The sequence below is a fragment of the Macaca fascicularis genome, chromosome X, assembly GCF_037993035.2.
Source record: "Macaca fascicularis isolate 582-1 chromosome X, T2T-MFA8v1.1".
In the NCBI taxonomy this organism is placed as follows: Eukaryota; Metazoa; Chordata; class Mammalia; order Primates; family Cercopithecidae; genus Macaca; species Macaca fascicularis.
Window position 1 is genome coordinate 76,038,866 of NC_088395.1, and position 20,851 is coordinate 76,059,716.

General features: G+C 47.8%; 1 pseudogene; it reads left to right on the forward strand.

The window, feature by feature from the left end:
* Positions 1 to 16,647: 16,647 nt before the first annotated feature.
* On the forward strand, positions 16,648 to 17,105 carry LOC102125362 (large ribosomal subunit protein eL33 pseudogene; annotated as a pseudogene).
* Positions 17,106 to 20,851: the final 3,746 nt, after the last annotated feature.

The window sequence follows — 20,851 nt, forward strand, 5'->3', positions numbered from 1 at the left end:
CTCATTTCAGATTTCCCAGCATGCCATGGCTCGCAGACTGCACACTGTTTATTTGGAGAAGCCGAGAAAACTTGTTTGTATAATTAGAGTGGGGACAAGGGCTGCCCTTGAAGGGGTTCTCTGCAGGAGATCTGGGCTTGCAGCAGACGCCAGCTCCAAGGTCCCGCCACCCGCCTGAGGAGCACCCGGCTGGAGCCCAAGAACAACAGAGGCCAGCAAGCTTGAGCTGGCTGGGCTGCAGGGCCTCCACTGTGGCCTCTCTGGCCCCCTCTCTTGGTGGTAGCTGATTGGACAGACCACCGTTGTTCCACCAGGGCCCCCCTAGGACCAAGTAGAGAAGAGAGAGGGTCAAAGTGCCAATGAAGCCTCCATGGGGTGCAAAGGGCCCAGGCTTTGGATTTAGATATTTGCTTCACTGGGCCTCGGTTTCCTCATCTGGAAAACGGGGATGGTAATACGCCTATTGGAGCATGGTGACTGGAAAGAGAAGTGACATCTGTGTCAAGGTCTGGCAGGATGCCACAGTGTCTCATAGATGCCTTCCTTCCCACCCTTTTCTGGGATGGACCTTCATTTCTTGTTTCTTTTACATCTAGATAATTGCCGTTTGAAGAGTTAGTTTTAAATCTATTCACCTTGGACTTTTCAATGACTTCTAACATAGTATTTCTGAGTCCAGACAATTTGTTTCCTTCTCTCTCTAAGGAGCTCTCTCTCTCTAAGTCTTTTCTCCTATTGCCTTTGATTGTCAGAAATTCTGATTGGATCTAAATCTGTCCTCATGAAACAACTATTCCCCCTTTCCCATCCCCATACCGAGGTCTGAGTTCTACTTCTCATCTGTAGGCTGGCCACTCTTGACACAAGTCCTAGAGCTCTGAGCCAGGGGTCCATGATCGGGGAAGATCCCCACCTAACTAACAGAGGTTCAGACTGGAGCCTGTTCCTTCAGGCCGGGCTGAACCTTGTATTCTATGGCCTAGCCTCGGCACCACACTGCCTTGCCCTCCCTCTCCAGAGCTGCAGCCTTAAAGTTCAGATGGCCATCCGGGCAACCTTCTTCCCTGGTCCTGTCAGGTTGTTGTGGGGTAAGGAGCAACTATCTGTTTAGCTCCTGGGGAAGGAGCTGAAGTTTCCATTTGTACCTCACTTTTGCCATCTGTGAAATGGGGAACTGGGCTAGATAAACTTCAAGACACGCCATGATCTCAGTGAATGCTCACAATCGTCTGTGACGTGGGTAGAGAAGTACCAGGGTCACCAGGCCACAAAGCATCAAGGGGCAGAGCAAGGGTTCCAGTTCAGGTTAGGTTGACTCCAAAGTGCTCTTAAGTCTCAGAGAGATACATACACAGAAAACAAAGAAAAGGCAGGAGAATCAGCTTTCTGGCTGAGAGGAAGCAGCATTCATTCATTCATTCATTCGTTCATCCATTTCTTCTTTTCATTTATTTTCATTATGAAATATTTCAGACACACATGAAGGTTTCAAGATTGATGCAACAGCTCCTTTTCACCATCATTCAGCTGAAGAAATAAAACATGGATGTTTCAGATGTGTCCAAGTTAACACATGTAACTGGAGTTTATTCATTTTTCACTGCTGTATTGGTATTCCATTGTATAAATATATTATGACTTATTCATCTGGTCTCCTGATTATGAACCTGTAGGTAGCTTTGCATAATTGAAGACAAGGAAGAGTGCTGCTGTGAACACCCTTATATGTGTCTCCCAATGGACACATGTGTTAGCATTTCTCTGGGATCTTGCTGGATCTGCATGTGCGTGCTCATCTTCACCTTTACAAGCACTACCAAGTTGCCCTGTTCATTCATCTCTTCATAGGGCAAATGTTTACTGAGCACTTCCTATATGTCAGGCCCTGGTGTGACAGCAGAGCTGGAGGAGCCATCTCCTTTAAAGTGAGAAGCAGAGGAAAAGGGTTAGACTTAGTTGGAAGGAACTCGGAGAGATGTAAGTAGGCAATTGCCAAGAATTTGTGGAGAACTCTATGGAAAGAGCTTTCAGGTGGTTTATGCCATCTTACTTTGGGACACATAGGGGAAGGGGAAAGACCTTTCCCTCCCAGTCAGCTCCCTATGGGATGCAATCATGAGAGCTTGGGGCTGGCAGTCAGCAGGTCTGGGTATTGGTCCTGGATCTGCCTCAAATTCATCATGTTCTGCTGGCTAGGTACCTTTCCCACTGTGGCCTGAATTTCTCCTCAGTACAAGGCAAGGAGGCAAAACAATGCTTCAATCTGTATTGTCTACAGTCAACAGATTTGGGTTGTAAGAATTAATATATCACGTTACCCTCCAGAGCCTTGATTTTCTTTTATTTAACCTGGGCTTGCTAATCTTTGCTAGTATTCCTGGAGTATTCCTGGCAGCCTTGGGAGATGGGAGGTGCCCACTCCCGAGGCTGCCAGGAATAATCCAGAAGGGTTCATTGTTATACTTTGAAGCATTGTTCTCCCTTAGGTACATTCTGGTCAGGAGGCAGTGGGATGGCAAAGATGACCCTTGACTTCCCTGCCGGTTTCTAACTTGCTCCTCCCATTTCTGCAGGGTCTCTTTCCCAGACCCTGCTCCCACTTCAAGTCAACCATCTTCACACACAAAGTATAAATGTAAAAAAAATAAATAAACCTAGAGAGAGCCCGAGAACTGAAGCAAATTGCTGGCAAGCGCTGGCCACTGATTAGCATGCATAGTGGACATGCAACTGGGCATATCGGATAGAACTGCACTTTTCCGCAGGCTAGAGCTATCAGCATGGGCTGAGCTGGGGAGGGGTGCATGGTGGTGGGGGCAATGATGGTGCTCTAGTTGGACCCAGGGAGCTCATCTGCCAGGAGGGCCCCAGGCTTGCTCTCTCAGGCTGCTCGCTCCTCATCCATGCTCCCCAGACCTCATCAGGGGTTTCCCTGCAGCAAGCAAGAACCTAGCACCCACTCAAGGGAGATACAGAAGGTGCGGAAGTGGAGCCAGGTGGTCAGGGGCAGATAGGCCCAGGGTCTAGGGTCCACTGAGTGACCTTGGGCAAGCGCATTCATCATCCTAAGCCTCCACTTCCTCATCTGTAAAAGGGGAACAAGAATAGTAAATACCTTGTAGGGTTCTGGGGGCTCAAGGAGTTTAGAAGAATGCCTAGCAGTGACAAACACATAGCATGAACTTAAATAATGTGAGCCCTTTTCTGCTCCCGTCATCACTAGGTAAAGATCGCCCCACCCCATGTATGGGCACAGACCAGGAAAAGCATAAAGCAAAAGGAATGTCTGGAGGAATCCGTGGATAAAGAAGAAGAAAAAGTGAAAACAGCTCACATATATTGAATGCACTGCGTGAAGTGCTTTGCAGTCTTTATCACTTCATTTTAATGCCTCAGCAGTCCTTTGCAGATGAGGAAACTGAGGCACTGACAGGTTGTAACTTCCCCAAGGTCATGCAGCTACGTAGTAGCAGACCTGGCTGGTATTTAAATCCAGGTCATTTGATTTTAGTTGGGCCAAATACAAGACTCCCAAGTTCAATTTGAATTTCAGATAAAAAATGAATACTTCTGTAGTACATACTTATACGAAAAAGGACATACTTATGCTACAAAATATTCATTGTTTGTCTGGAATTGAAACTTAACTAGGCCTGCTGTCTTTTCATTTGCTCAATCTGGCACTTCTAACTCCAGTGGCTGCACTCCTTAATAGTACCTTAAAACAACTCCCACACTCTAAGGCCTCTGATGAACAGGTTAAGAATACGCCCCTGCCTGGGGCCCCAGGCTCTCTCCCACCCACCTGCAGTTCCACACCTGGTAACTACATTTGAAGAAGCACATAACCAGCCCCTCAGAACTTGGTTTTAATAGAGGAGAGACTGGATCTCAAACCTCAGTGGGGCCCTTAGCAGTCAGGGGGATCACTAAAAAGGGAGTGCCAGAGGAGCAGCTTGTTCCTCAGGGGCCTTGGGGACCCAAATCCCAGAGGCCTGAGTTGCAAGTCCATGGGGTAGAACAGTGGAAAGGGTACGCTTGCTCTGGAATGAGCGAACGTGGGTTTGAAGCTTGGAACTGCCACTGTGTGATGCTAGGCGAGTGACTTCACCCCTCCAAGCCTCATTTTCTCATCTATAGAACAACTATGAACAATAATAGCGCCTTTAACTCATGGGGTTATTGTGGGGAGTAAGGGAGATAAGGCATGGCACATTGTAAGCACTCAGTGAGTGTGACTTATTCTTACCAATCCCCTGGAGCAGTTCCCTCCCCTCACCTACCCTTACCCAGGGTTCTCTCCCGCTGCACTGCAAGCTTGAGATTTCTTTCAGGGTGGAGAGAGGGAGACCATGCAGCTGATGAGGGTCGGGCCTCTGGTGTTACTTCCCCTGCAGCTGCCGTGCTTGACATGTGAGGACACCTGCTCCCACCCTTCTCCCAGCCCCCATCCTGCCAGCCCCAGCTCCTGAATAATTCACGAAAATACCAATACCCCAGTTATCCTCTTTCATTGAATGGGAGCTCTGGACAAGTGGTTTCTCATCTAAACTCTGCTGTAGCTATGGCGAAGATCAGCTGGGATGGCGGGGGTGGGGGGCAGGGGAAGTGGGGGATGGCAGAGGCTATGGGATAGGGTAGGCAGGGCCAAGGGTTGAGGGGAGGAGCAAGAGGTGTAGCTTTATGGCTCCACCTCCCCCAAGCCCCCCATCCCTCCCATTGCTGATCTCCAACTTGGGAGACTTGGGAAAACTTGGGAAACACTGGAGAATTGTCTCTAGCCACTTTTCTTCTTTGAGTCTGTTTCCCCATCTGTGAAGTGCTGATACAATCCCCACATCATAGGGTGAGTGTGAGCAGAAAGTGAGAGGGTGGATGAGAAACCACTTTTTCAAGCTCTCGAACACTGTCCACAGGCAAAGCATTATCATTGCATCTGCGCCTTTGTTTTACCATCTGTAAAATGGAAGCCAGAATGCCTGCCTTCTAGGGGTGTTTTGAGGATTAAATAAGATGTCTTCTGGGCTTCTCAGGCTGTTTGCCCCAGCACAGAGCACCGCTGCCCACCCTCACTCCCCTTTGCCTGATTAATTCCTTCTCATTCTTCAGAGCTGCTCAAAGTGTTTCCTCTTCTGAGAGATTTTCCTGCCTTCCCCCAACCCCCATCACCCTCCCAGCTGGCTTGGGCACCCCGTACCCTGGCTTGTTTTACCCCCTGTCCAGACTCCCACTCCCACATTCTGTCCTGGCCCATTTCCTCGTCCGTTTCCATACTACTCAGCCAGGTCACATCTTGTTCCTCATTTTCCCCCTGCCAGCATGGGGCCTGGCATAGAGTCTGCACTCAGTAAACATTTGCAGAATGAGGAAAAGTGCCTCATAAACACCGACGTGTTGTCCAGATATGAGGGGTTGTTAGCAGGGCATCCCTTTGAAACCCAACATTCTTCCTAGCATCATTGGCATCATGACGGAGCTGCATTTTTCACCACTGGACCTCTCCTCCTCATCTGAAGCCTTTGTCCCTGGGAGTAGGCCTAGGGTGACACTGGGGCTGGTGGGGTGGGTGGGGGGCACCTGGTGGAATCTGGGGCCAGCTGGGGCAGTCTGTGAGCTTGCTCCAGCCTGTCTCCCGGGCCTCTGGTCTGCTGTTCTGCCCTGCCTAGCCCACTGCGTTCAGTTGCAGACACCTCATTATCGCAGCGATGCAGCCAAGCTGGAGGCAGTTCAGAGAAGAGCAGTGAGAGCAATGTGGGGAGGTGGGGGCCTGGCGCTGGTGCTGGCGGCGGGGGAAGGGAGCAGTCCCAGGGCCCAGGCTGGAGTTTGGCTCAGCAGGGCTCAGCGGGGAACCTGAGAAGTGCGGCATCTGTGCACCAGCGTCTGGAGAACGGGCCTCTTCAGCAACGGAAGAAATGAGCTAGCCACAAAGACGAGAAGCCAGGGGGACCCCGGCATAAGCCAGCGTAGGACCCAGCCATCTACCCTTTCCAACCTTCAAATGCCACTCCACCTGTTGCCACCTTTGCCACTACTGCTGTGACTGAGGAGAGGCCACATTCTTCGAGTGAGAAGCAAAGGGGAGAGGCCTGCTTCCCAGGAAGTGGGGAGGCTGGCAGTGCCCTCGGAAACCCACAGTCTGTGGAAAGTGCTTCTTGGTGATCTGGGCTGCTCCTGCTGTCTACTGCCCAAGATGGAAGGGAACTTTGAACACTGCTGAGCACCACCCTCCCCCACCCCACCCCCATCTTATTATTAAAAGACACAGGCCTAAGGAGGGCACTCTCTAAGTGAGGGACTTGGCCAACATTCCTTGAGTCTATGGTGCAACCTGGACTGGAACCTGGGTCTCTGGACTCCAAGTTTTGTTCTTTTTCCACCATGCTTCCAAGCTGTTTTTTTTTTTTGTTTTTTTTGTTTTGTTTTTTTTTTTTTGAGACAAGGTCTCACTCTGTCACCCACCCTCAAACTCTTGGGCTCAAATGCTCCTCCTGCCTCAGCCTCCTGAGTACCTGGTACTACAGGCATGTGCTACAACACCTGGCTAATTTTTTAAAGTTTTTGTAGAGATGGGTCTTACTATGTTGTCTGGGCTAATCTCAAATTCCTGGCCTCGAGCAATCCTCCTGCCTCAGCTCCCCAAAGCACTGGGATTACAGGCGTGAGCCACCGCGTCTGGCTTCACCATCTTTTCTCTCCCCAGGAACTGAGAGAGCTGCTGTCCAGACTGTGTGTATCCTGCCATCTGTCCAGGGACACACACTGTAGTAACATCACCCCACAGTCACACTCACACACCACATATACATAATACACTTGTTCCAGGTGTGATACTACTTTGGCTTTCCAAGACACCTTCCAGAATGGAATGGCATGAGATGTGGATCAAGCCCAAGACCTCTTGCCTCATGGTCTGTGCTCTTGCCTCTAAGCCTTTGCCCTTTTGGCCTCTCTGCCTGAAATATTTTACTCTGGAATTTGACCTGGCTGATTTCATCTCATCACCAACGTCACTCTTCTCAGAAGCCTTCCCTGACCACAGGTCACTCCCTAGCTCATCACGCTGTTTCTTGTTCTTTGCAGCACTGAGCACTCTTAAATCAGCTTGTTTGTAGTCTTTCCTACTCCCCCAAATGGAAACTCATTAAGGGCAGGAACCACATCTGGCTGGTGAAGGAAATCAAAGTGCTTTACCCCCAAATAGATTTCTTCGACATATTTTGAGATGGCTGTCCGAGGGCCAGGAAACAGAAGTGTCCCTGCAAAGCTGTCTTTCCTGGGGGCGATTTGCATCTGTGCAGAATCTGCATTGACGCAGCCAGGCCTTCCCTTATCAGGATCTGGGAAAGATAAGCTGAGAGTCTCACACCTTAAAGATCTGAAAGAAACATTCACCGTCTATTCTCTCTGAGGGCTGCTTCCTGTGAGGGTTCATCTACCTAAGGAGACCACCTTTGCTCCTCAGGCCTCCTCTTCTCCCCCTCCTATAACCTGTCCTGCCACCATAATCTGATTTACCACCATGACCTGTTTTTGGCCATGCCTCAAGGGAGCTCCCATTCTTTCTGTAACCTCAAGATAGTATAAAAGCTTTTGCACTCCATTGTGGGCTTGGGTAATCACTCTGAGATGCTCCCTGTCTACACATGTACACACGAATAAATTGTATGCCTTTCCCCTGCCAGTTAGCCTGCCTTTTGTGAGATGATATTTCAGCAAACCTTCAGAGGGTGAAGGGGAAGTTTTCCTGTGGCCCCTACACTGGTTTTCTGCTATAACCACAGCATCTAGAATAGTACCCTAGCACACTTGTGCACATACATACACACACACTCACACACACACATTAAGTGAATAAATAACCAAACTCAGAGCAAATATTTTTTTCTTCCAGAAAAAAAAACTCTAGCACATACATAGAGAACTCAAGCCCAGGCCTGAACTGGAGGAGTACTGGGCTAGTTGATTCATTCAATAAATATTTATTTATAACCAGGCACCGTTCTAGGCACTGGAGACACTGTGAGCAAAACACAGATCCCTGCCTCCATAGAGCCCATATTCCAGTGGGAGCTGATGATGATGAGGAAGGCAAGTAAGAAAATGATAGTGCATGTGAGAAGCTGATAAGTGCCCTGAAGAAAAATAAAGTAGGAAGGGGGGTAGGAGTGCTGGGGTTGGGGGGGTCACATTTTCTTTACTGCTTGTAGTAGGAGGACACCTAGGTGTGGAAATTTAAATATGGCAGCCTTTTCAGCAGAAATCTAATGACCCTGAGACAGCCAGCCTGAGGATATCAGAAGAAGAGTGCTTCAGGCAAAGGAAAGCACAAACACAAAAACCGTGAGGTTGGAGTGTGCCTGAGTGACTGAGGAGGTCTGGACAGCTGGAGCAGAATATTTGAAGGGGAGAGTAGTGGCAAGGGGGTCTATTGTCACAAGGCAGGCAACCCTCCTATCAGTGGCCTGTGCTTGAGGAGCCAGGAAGAATCAGGGACTGCAGAGCACTCAGAAATGCCTTCCAAGGAGTGTCTCAGACTCCTGCCTCTGCCACCTTTCCTGAATCTAGGGTCCTAGCCTGGCCCAGCTCCCTTGGGTGTCCTAGTTTGCTCTGCCCGTGGGCAAAGGATGCTTCCATCAGCTTGGCTGAGGACAAAGAGGGCTGCTGGCAATAACCCTTACATTTGCTTGCACTATGTCCCTTAATCCTGCCATAGCTTCCCCCAGCCTACCTTAAAGCAGTCAGGGTTGGTGACTTTAACCCCACTTGACAGAGAGAAAAAATGAGATATAGAGAGCAGGCCAGTGGTCAATGTTTACAAAGATTCTCATTGAATCTTCACAAGGACCTTGGAGTTCCAGCCTCTTTTGACAGATGGGAAAAGGGAGACACAGGCATGTTAAGTGAGATTTTTCTGAGGTCGCACAGCCAGATCATGTCAGAGCTGGAACTGCAATTCAGATCTTTCTATCTCTGCTCTTTCATGTTTTCCATGATACTGCTCAGCCTCTGCAGAAGGAGTGGGAGGTTGGGAGGTGAAGCCCAGGACACAGGTAGGTCATTTACACTGAGGAGGTGCTAATTAAACTTCATGGCATAATGGAAAGAATGTGGACTTTAGAATCCTTACAGACTGGAATTAAAATCCCAGAGTTGCTGTGTGACCTTGGGCAAGTTGCTTCTCTTTTCTGAGCCTCATTTTCTCGTGTCTAAAGCAGATTGAAAATCTCTACTTTGTGCAGTTGTTTCATGGATTCAGTGAAATCTTAGGTGGGCAAGTGCCCCATTTGGTGTCCAGCACATAGTCAATGCCTATCAGTGTGGGGCCTTCTTTATATGTTCATCGAGTTATGTCTGACTGAAGTGAAAAGGCAGAGGCTGCTGGCACTGTGGCCAGTCTTGCTACCCCCGTGCCTGGGTGAAATTAGGGTTGGGGCTGGGCCTGGATAAGAGTCCCAGAGAGTGTGCTAGACTTGTCAGCACCAGATCTCAGACCTGGCCCTGAGAAGCCTTCTGGGACTAAGTCAGCCGCAATGCCATTCCTCTGCCAGTCCAACTCTTTACTGGGAACGCAGAAAAAAAAGGGTGGTGGGAGTGGATGAGCAGGGTCGGGATCTAAGCCCAGCTCTTCTCCCAGGATTCTCATCCTGCCTTCTCTCTCTCCAGGCCTGCAGAGAAAGCAGTACTCTGCCTCCAGCAGTTCTGCCCCTCCCCCACCTGAGGGTTTCCCTCCCCACAACCCCAGGGCTCTGGGCTGTTTAATGGGGTGGAGCTGTCTTTAATCTGCTCCATAAATGTTTTCTGGATCCTCATTAGAAACCATAATGTCCTATTAATATGCTGATGAGATTTCATTTGGGGCTAGGGAAGGAAGAGTAGCTGAGAGGATGTGGGGTGGGGGCGGGGGGAATGGAATTCACCGTGGGGATCCCAAGGGAACGAAGCGTATCTGAGCTCCTGGTGTCTCCCCCTAGTCCTTGGGAAACTCAGGAAGACTCAGTCGCAGGCCCCATTGTTCCCTCCACACAGGCCCCCAGGGGTCTGAGTCAGCTGCTGTGGGGACTGGCAGATAGATGCGCACACACCCCTCCACACCCCACCACTGAATACCACCTTGGGGCCTCACCCCAGTGACCAATGTTAGTCACCAAAGCCTACACTCATTCTTCATTTTTCCTACCACTGGCATCTACACTGAACGCGCTGGGGCCTAGCACCCAGTTAGGCCCCGGGCATACGGACTTCAGTAAGATACAACATGGCGCTTTTGGACAATGGAAAGAAGCAAGTTATGTAATGTGGCCAGCCTGTAGCCGGCTCCCAGTAAATTGTGGCTATGAAGACAGGTTTCTGCCCTTGTGTTTCTCCTAATCTGATGGGTAAGGGAGGCAAATGTGTAAACAATTAAAATCCAGCTGAGATGATGGAGGAGTTTGAACATAACAAAGAGGGAGGGGCTATGTGTGTTCACGCGGCTGGGTGTGTGGGTGCAATTCCTTAGATATTTACAGATGTGGCTTCTGTGCCAGGCCTTTCTGCACGCTGTGCCCTCAGCCAGGAATGCCTGGTTCTGCTGGCTAACTCCACATCATGTCTGCCCCTGCGATCTCCACCATAGGCAGAGAAGGGCTGGCGTATGCAGAAGAATTGGCATCTCTGTCTTGTTTCCCTGAATGAGGCTGTGAGTTCGGGCTGGTGCCTCGAATGGCTTTCACTAATGGTCAACTGCATGCTCCTCTCCAAAGCCTATGGGCCCATGTGAATCCTTTACTCCCTGCTCAGCAAGAACCCTATTCCCTCACTTCCTTCAGACTGCCTTGGCCACTGCTGGCTCCTGACTCCTGACTCCTGGCTCAGACCCTCTATTCTTGGCTTCTAAAGGTCATTCAGATTGGGAGCCCTGATTCAGCTAGCTCTTACTGCCTAGGCAGGCAGCTGATCCCCTTCTGCAGGGCTCCCTGCCTAACTCTCCTCCCATGGCTACCCCTGGGAGCACCTTGACCTGAGTCTCTCCTATTCCCCTCCCCTCTTCCCAGCAAAACTCCCCTTCCTGGCTATTTGGCCTCTGTCCCCAGCTGGAGCACATTTGCTGTGGTACCTCACAGTTTGCAGGCTGTTCTTTCAACCCAGTATTCAGGTATTTGGTCAGTCATCTGGGCTCTGAACTCAGAACCAGTCAGTCACCTATCCCTGTCTGTGACAGGTGGAAAGAACAAGTGGAACAGGCAGTGTTCAGGTTCTAACACCACTACTTATTTGCTGGGTTAGGCAAGTTACTTAAGCTCTCTATGCCTTGGTTTCTATAAAAGGAGAATAATAATATCTATGTCACAGAGACCTTGTGTGGATTCAAGGAGATGATGTGAATAAAGCACTCAGCACGGTGCCTGATGCACAGGAAGTGCTCACTAAATGCCAGTTATCATTCCCCAGCCTTCTCAGAGGTTCATACAGGTTATTGCCAAGCCCACACTGCTGCTGCCCAGCCTCCAGGTCTTTCCCCTGCCCCTAGTTCAGCTTATTCCTGTTAACCAAGTTCTGTCTTTGAAATCAGGCAGACCTGAATTCACTTCTAGTTCTACCACTTAACTCCGTGAGTATTCCTCTGATCCTCAGTTTGTTTCTCTGTAAACTGGTGCTATGAATTGCCCCCCTCCACCACCAGGTTGATGTGAGGGTCAAATGAAATGGCTGCCATCACAGTGCCCATCACGATGTCTATCACATAGTAGGAATTTATCTTACCGCATCCATGGAGCTCAGGTATGAAACCAGCTTGGCTTGGGCCCAGGGGTGGGGTAGGCACAGAGGGAGGAGAATGACTGGGAAAACTGACATGGATGCCAAGAACGCCCTAGTAAGGGTAGTCAGGCTCACCGAGGCAGTGCCTGAAGGGCAGAGTAAGCTTAGACATGAGGTAGGCAGTGGGCACTGACAAGAGTACTGAGCTGACTTTTGGGTCCAGTAGAAGCAGTAATACTAAATCTTGCAGAATGCAGTCCCAGGCAGTAACACCCTCATCCCTGCGGGTGGGAGTGGGAGTAGTACAAGGAGGGACCTGGGGAATATGCTGGTGGTGGTGGTCAGGCAAAGGGTGAGAGATGGAAGGAAAAAGGCCCATACTAGAAAGAACCCAGCGAGTGGGGATCAGGTAGAAACAGAGCATGGGAGGAGAGCCAGGGCCCCCACACCAGCACCCCACATACCTGGTCTGCTGTCAGCAGCATTGAACTGCAGGCTGGTGGGGCATAGGTTTGGGGGACTAGGCTGCCTGGGATTGGTTTCCCATTTACTAGCCATGTGACCTTGGGCATGCCACTGGCCTCTCTGTGCCTCAGTCTCCTCATCTGTAAAGTAGCAATCATATTCTCTACCCCATAGGATTGTGCTTTACTATGTGTAAAGCACTTAGAACCAGGGTTGGCATGTAAGTTTTGCTATTAATAGTATTACTTTAGCTATTACTTTATGATCCTGCCTGCCCCTCCCAGGTCTGTCTTAGGACCTGGGCCAGGAAGGGAGGACCCTCAGGAAGGCAGTCTGACTGGGGATAAAGTCTGGTGAGGCTGACAGTGGGGAAAAGCTGAGATAGGTGCATCCACTCTCTGCCTTCCCATCAGTACCTGCTCCTCTGAGGTAGTCTCATCTCCAACGGCCCTCTGAACTCTGATCGCCTGTGATATATGATCAAGAGTCCTTCATTAAGTGTCTGTCATCCTGTACTGGGATCTAACCAGGCCTGCCTTTAAGGACAAATCCAGACCCCCAGATAGGGGCAGAAAAGCAAAGCATCACAGATTCTTAGAGCTAACATCTTAAAAGGTCTAGAACTGTCCAGATTTCCAACATTCTGCCTCATTGTTTTCATGAGCAGTCAGAATTACTTAGAAATTCCAGACAATTGGCCAGGCACGTGGCTCATGCCTGTAATCCCAGCACTTTGGGGGGCCAAGGTGGGTGGATCACCTGAGGTCAGGAGTTCAAGACTAGCCTGGCCAACATGGTGAAACCCCATCTCTACTAAAAATACAAAAATTAGCCAGGCATGGTGGCACATGCCTGTAATCCCAGCTACTCGGGAGGCTGAGGCAGGAGAATCGCTTGAACCCAGGAGGCAGAGGTTGCAGTGAGCCAAGATCACACCATTGCACTCTAGCTTGGGCGACAAGAGCAAAACTCCATCTCAAAGAAAAAAAAAAAGAAAAAGAAAAAGAAATTCCAGACAATCTGGTTCAAATCCTAACTCACACACTTATTAGCTGTTTAACATTGGGCAAGCAATCTGACCTCTTTGAGCCTCAGTTTCCCCACCTGTAAGATGCAGGTAACAGCAATCTCTCCCTGTAGTGTCACTGTCAGGATAGAGAGTGGTGTGAGAATAGGCAGGAAGGTCTGACGGGGGCAGACAGAATGATTATGAAAGTAGAATCTCTAAGTAAAGTGGGGTTAGGTGGGTGAGTGAGTGAGTCCCAAGTGCAAACCCAGATATTTCAAAGGCCAGTCCCTGTCTCTGACTGCCTGAAGAGTTTTCCAGTGCCTGATTCCTTCCTGCAAGGACTTGGGTGGGCCCTGGTTGGATGGGGATCAAGACATGGCAGGGTCTGAGGCTGAAGTTGCGGGGAGATGGAAACCAGAGGCTGATTAACATAAAATCTCCCTGAGCTGCAACCTCCTTGACACCAGAGCAAGGAAAGGTAGGAGGGGGATAGGAGCTGAGTAAGGCAGTAGAGGAAATGGAGACTTGGGCAGTGGATGACTTTAGGAGGACTCTAGAAACATACAGGCAGCCTTGAAGTCAAGGCCAGGGGCTTAAAGCCAAGAGCCGGCCCACCTCAAAGCAGCCATTGTGGTTCTCCAAAGCTCAGCTTATCTCTAAGGAGCTGCTCAGATCAGGAAATCATCCATCTAAAAACATTTATTAAACGCTTACTAGGCAGCCACTGGAGCTGGGAAAACAGAGGTGCAGCCCACAGGCCTTGTCTTCTTATGATTTGATATCTCTAAGTTGAAGTCCTCAGGCAGAGGCAAGATGAGGGATGGGGAGTGTGTAGAACTTTATCTCAGCTCTATCACTGATTTGCATAATACGGCCTTCTTTCTCTCTGAACCTCAGCTTCCCCATAAGCACAATAGGAGGGGGTGGGGGAACAGATGCTTTATAAGGGCTGATGAGTCTGAGCTGGTGAAGTGGGTTCAGCGGCCATAATAGGGGCTGAGCAGAGCCCAAAGTCTCAGAGCAACAGGGCTGGGAAGCTCTTTCTGAGCCTAGAAGGTGCCCACTTCCCACCCCACCCCCTCCCCAAGCTTCCTGGCCTTCCTATACCTCCCAGGGAGGTCCTTTGGGCTGTGAAACTCCCTTCTCACCTTTCCTGCTATGTGGTGTGGTCTGTCCAGACGTCTGCTTGCCCACCAGGCCTGGAGCACTTAGGTTTTGGACCATGGAAGAGCAGCCATGGAGAACTGATGTGGCTGTTTCCCTTATAGGCCCCAGACCCTCTCTGGTGACCATAGGAGGCCAATTAGCAGAGAACAAAATGCTTCCTGCCCTGAGCCCTTACCTACCACTGCCTGCATCTGCTCGGAGCTTAATGGTCATTTGAGCTGTCTCTGGGGACAGAGGATGGGGCTTCCATGGACTGCCTGGCTCCAGGCAACAGCCTGCATCCTGAGGGAGGCCAGAGGAGGAGGAGCAAGGTGCCTGCTGCTGCTGGAGAAGCCCAAGACAGCAGGAATACAGTATACTTGGAGCCAGCGCCAGCATCTGGAGGCTGCTCCTGCCACCTACCTGGGAACTGATGCTCCCTAGCATCTCCTGCACCTCTACAAGGCCCTAACTGTTGGTGGGCATAGTGGGTGGGTGCGGTGGGGGGCAGTGCAGGAAGCACTGAGCCTTTAGAGAATCCTCTTAGTGGAGGAAGCTGCTGGGGTCTAGCTCCTCACTGGACCCTATGCTCTTGTGGGTAGGATATGGCTAAAGGCCTTCATCTCAAACTTTCCAGTCTGGTCTGGAAAACTGGTTTCTTTGCCTGCCTGCTACAGAGAAAATGCTCGGTTGGAAGGGAGAGGAAATGGTTTATGGCTGGCGCCTGCTGCTGATGTGCTGTTCCATGGTTTTTCCAGCCCTGGGCCTCAGTTTTCTCATCTATTAGGTCAGAATGACTGTGCACCTTGCCACGTCAGCTGACCAGCTTGGAAGAGTAACTAACCTCCAAGAGTTCAGGCAGGTGGGATGGCTGATGTGGGGAAGCTGGAGTGGAGGGCACAGGGGTTGGGGTGGAGAGAGACTGAGTCTAGAGAGGTGATGTCACTTCCGCAGAGGGGTCTCCACTGATGCCCCTCTCCCACCTTGATCTGAAATCCCGCCCTACCACATGTATTAGTTGTGTGACCTTGGGCAGGTCACTGAATCCTTCTGTGCCTCAGTAGAGTGGTGATTAGGACAATCTTACAAGTCACTCATAAATGAGGTTACCTTTGTGAAGCACCTAGCAGTGCCTGGACAGAACTCAGGTGAGAGAGAGGGAGGGTGGGAGCACTGTCACATGGAGAAAATGCCTGCAGGAGCCCTCAGGCACAGCTGCTGTCAGCCACCAGCCCCAGCCCCCCACCCCTGCCCTGCTATGAATAATGAACTGGTATCGATCCCCTACTCAGCAAATTCCCTGTGACCTGTGATAAAAATACACCCAGCCTGCAAGCCTGGAGCTCCAGACAGGTTTTCAACAGCCAGGGCTGAGCTTATCTGCACGGCCGCCACCCCACTCCCAGCCCTAAGATGTGGGGAAGCTGGAGTGGAGGGCACAGGGGTCAGTGGTGGAGAGACTGAGTCTAGAGAGATGAGTCTAGAGAGAGCTCAGTAGAACAGGGCATTAGAGACTGAGACCAGGTGGTGCCCACCATCTCCGCCATCCCATCTCCAGGGAGATGAGATTAAAAAGCGGGATAATCTGTGGTGGGAGCCTTCAGAGCCAGGCCCCAGGAGGGAGGACCTGGGTTTGAATCCTGCCTCTATCACTTCCTGCCAAGTGCCTCAGTTTCATCAGCTGTAAAATGAAGATAGTCATTCCTTCTTCATAGAGATAGTCCTAGATTCAAATGATTTAAGGTATGTATAAATGCCCAGCACAGTGTCTGGCCAATGGGAAGCACTCAATAAATGGCAGTTTAGGCCTTCCCAATTTTTCCTCCTGCTCCCTGTCCTTGCTGTAAAACTCAGAACTGTTTTGCAGGGGAATGAAACATTGAGTAACTTATTAAAAATAAGAGGCTTATTGATATATAACTCACAAACCATAAAATTCACTTCCTTAAAGTGCACAATTCAGTGGTTTTTTAAGTATATTCACAGAGTTGTGCAACCATCATGATTATCGAATTTTAGGACATTTTCATCTACCCTAAAAGAAACCTCTTGCCCATTAGCAGTCACTACCAATTCCCACCTCCCTCATCCCATGACCTTGACAACCATGGATCTACTTTTTATCTCTATGGATTTATCTTTTCTGAATATTTTATACTGGTGGAATCACATCACATGTGGCATTTTGTGTCTGACTTCTTTCAATTAGCTTAATGTTTTCAAGTTTCATCCGTGTTGTGCCAGGTAATAGTACTCCATTCTTTTGTATGGCTAAGAAATACTCATCAGCTCTTCCCGCCATTTTGGCTCCTGTGGAGGCCTGCTGGGAACGGGACTTCTAAAAGGAATTATGTCTGGAAGGCTGTGGTCCAAGGCCATTTTTGCCGGCTATAAGCGGGGTCTCCGGAACCAAAGGGAGCACACATCTCTTCTTAAAATTGAAGGTGTTTATGCCCGAGATGAAACAGAATTCTATTTGGGCAAGAGATGAGCTTATGTATACAAAGCAAAGAACAACACAGTGACTCCAGGCGGCAAACCAAATAAAACCAGAGTCATCTGGGGAAAGGTAACTCGGGCCCATGGAAACAGTGGCATGGTTCGTGCCAAATTCCGAAGCAATCTTCCTGCTAAGGCCATTGGACACAGAATCCGAGTGATGCTGTACCCCTCAAGGATTTAAACTAACGAAAAATCAATAAATAAACGTGGATTTGTGCTCTTGTAAAAAAAAAAAAAAAAGAAATATTCCATCATATGGATAAACTATGTTTTGTGTATCCATTCATGGGTCGACAGATATTTAGGTTGTTTCCACTTTTTGGTTGTTGTGAATAATACTGCTATGAACCTTCATGTACAAGTTCTTCTGTAGACACATGTTTTCATTTATCTTGGAGATATATACATATATAACATTTTGAGGAACTGCCAAACCATTTTCTAAAGCAGCTGCATAATTTTACATCTCCACCATCAGTGTATGATGGTTCCAGTTTCTCCACATCCTTGCTAACACTTGTTATTATCTTTTTGATTATAGCCAACCAAGTGGGTATGAACTGATATGTCATTGTGGTTTTGATGTTGAGCATCTTCTCAGGTGTTGTTAGCCAGTTGTATATCTTCCTTGAGAAATATATTTTCAGATACTTTGCCAGTTTTTAAATTGGATTGTCTTGTGTGTGTGTGTGTGTGTGTGTGTGCTTGTTTTATTTGTTTGTCTATTTAATCAGACAAAAATTCAAAAGGAGCAATAAGGATATTCAGTGACAAGTAATTCTCATTCCTCCTTTCCTCCAAATATCCATTCTCCCTCCTGGGAGACAGACACTTTTAGTAGTTTCTATTTATTTTTCCAGAGATATTTCACGCATTTACAAACATATAAATCTATTAAGATGTATATTAATAAATTATTTAAATTACTTCAGTAATGAAATTTGTTTTATAATTTCATATGCTAGATCATCATAGGCACAAAGGTTCTTAACAACAAGGCAACATTCCTTATTTCAGTTCTGTGTTATTACTTTAGATTTTACCTTTATGTAATGATATATCATTTATCATCTACCATATTTTTATCTTCATTGGATACTTCAAAAACATTAAGAGAAAATTTTTTCAGGCTGGATGTGGTGGCTCATGACTAATCCAAGCACTTTGGGAAGCCAAGGGGGTAGATCACTTGAGGTCAAGAGTTTGAGACCAGCCTGGCCAACACGGTAAAAACCCATCTCTACTAAAAATACAAAATTAGCTAGGCGTTGTGGCGCATGCCTGTAGTCCCAGCTACTCAGGAGACAGAGGCAGGAGAATTGCCTGACCCCAGGAGGCGGAGGTTGCTGTGAGCCGGAGATCGCACCACTGCATTCCAGCCTGGGGGACAGAGTGAGACTCTGTCTTTAAAAAAAAAAAAAAAAAAAGAAGAAAGAAAGAAAGAAAATTTTTTCTTTAGAGACAGGGCCTCATTTTGTCACCCAGGCTGGAGGGCAGTGGTGCAATCATGGCTCATTGCAGCCTCAAACTCCTGGACTCAAGCGATCCTCTCACCTTAGCCTCCCAAGTAGCTGGGATTACAGGTGGGTGACACCACACCCGGCTAATTATTTTATTTTTTGTAGAGATGGGGGTCTCACTTTATTGCCCAGCCTGGTATCAAGCTCCTTGTCTCAAGTGATCCTCCTGCCTCGACGTCTCAAAGTGCTGGAATTACAGGTGTGAACCACCACACCCAGCCTAAAAACATTTTAATATAGGAGGCTTAAAACATACCCAAAAGGAGAGAGACTAATACAACAGATCCCCAAGTACCCAACTAGTATGCACATTTTAAGCTATTAATAAACAATGCCAAGTTTTTACCTTACACAAGGTTTTTAGTTATTTATATTTCTATCTGCTACATATGAAATTTACACTATCTTTTGTTTATACAGAGTAATTGTACATATTTATGGGGGTACATGTGATATTTTGATACATGCATACAAAGCGTAATTTTCAAATCTGGGTAACTGGAATGTCCATCACCCCAAACATTTATCCTTTCCTTTTCTTGGGAACATTCCAAATCTTCTCTTCTAGCTATCTTGAAATATACAGTACATTGTTGTTAACTATAGTCACTCTACTGTGCAATTGAATGCTAGAACTTATTCCTTCTATCTAACAGTATTTTTGTACCTAGTGATATGGTTTGGCTCTGTGTCCCCACCCAAATCTCATGTCAAATTGTAATCCCCAGGTGATTGGATTATGGGGTTGGTTTCCCCCATGCTGTTCTTGCGATAGTGAGGGAATTCTCACACGATTTGATGATTTAAAGTGTGTGGCAATTTCCCCCTTACTCTCTCTCTCTTTCTTCTGCCTCCATGTAAGACGTGCCTTGCTTCCACTTCACCTTCTGCCATGACTGTAAGTTTCCTGAGGCCTCCCTAGCCAAGGGGAACTGTGAGTCAGTTAAGCCTCTTTCCTTTATAAATTACCCAGTCTCAGGCAGCTCTTTATAGCAGTGTGAAAACAGACTAATACACCCAGTAACCAATCCTTCTTCATTCTCCCTTCCCTCTACCCTTCCCAGCCTCTTCTAACCACTATTTTATTCATTGCCTCCATGAGATCAACTTTTAAAGCTCCCACATGAATGAGAACATGCAATATTTGTCTTCCCATGCCTGACTTATTTTACTTTACATAATGACCTCCAGTTCCATAAATGTTGCTACAAATGACAGCATTTCATTATTTCATTTTTTTTTTTATGGCTGAAGAGTATTTTATTGTGTATATGTGCCACATTTTCTTTATCCATTCATCTATTGAGTTCACTTACATGGATTCTGTATTTTGGCTATTGTGAATAGTGCTGCAATAAACATGGGTAGGGGTCTCCTTGATATACTGATTTTCTTTCTTTTGTGGTATACACCTAGCAATGGGATTGCTGGATCATATGGTAGATCTATTTTTAGTTTTGAAAGGCACCTCCATACTTGTTTCCATGGTGGCTGTACTAATTTGCAGTCCCACCAGCAGTGTACTAGCATTCCATTTTCTCCACATCCTTGCCAGCATATATTATTTTTTGTCTTTTTGATAATAGCCATTTGAACTGCAGTGAGAGGACATTTAATTGTGGTTTTGATTAGCACTTCCCTGATGATTAGTGATATTGAACATCTTTCCTATACCTATTGGTCATTTGTATGTCCTCTTTTGAGAAATGTCTATTCAAATCATTTGCCTATTTTTTTTTTTTCTTTTGAGAGGGAGTCTTGCTCTGTTGCCCAGCTGGAGTACAGTGGCATCATCTCAGCTCACTGCAACCTCCGCCTCCCGGGTTCAAGTGATTATCCTACCTCAGCCTCCCGAGTAGCTGGGACTACAGGTGCTTGCCACCACGGTCGACTAATTTTTGTGTGTTTAGTAGGGAGATGGGGTTTCGCCATGTTGGTCAGGCTGGTCTCGAACTCCTGACCTCAGGTGATCTCCCCGCTTCAGCCTCCCAAAGTACTGGGATTACAGGCATGAGCCACTGCACCCAGCCATTTGCCTATTTTTAAATTTGATTATTTGTTTATTTGCTGTTGAGTTGTTTGAGTTTCTTATATATTCTGGTTATTAATCTCTTGTCAAACAGATAATTTGCAAATATTTTCTCCCACTCTGTAGGTTGTCTCTTCACTCTGTTGATTGTTTCCTTTGCTGCGCAGAAGCTTTTTACCTTGAGGTAATCCCATTAGTCTATTTTTGCTTTTGTCACCTGTGCTTTTAAGGTCTTACCCCAAACATCTTTCCCCAGACCAATTTTGGGAAACATTTGCCCAATGTTTTCTTCTAGTACATTCGGAGTTTCTGTTCTTACATTTAAGTTTTTTATTTTTATTTTTATTTTTATTTTTTTTTGAGACGGAGTCTCGCTGTGTCTCCCAGGCTGGAGTGCAGTGGCGTGATCTCGGCTCACTGCAAGCTCTGCCTCCCAGGTTC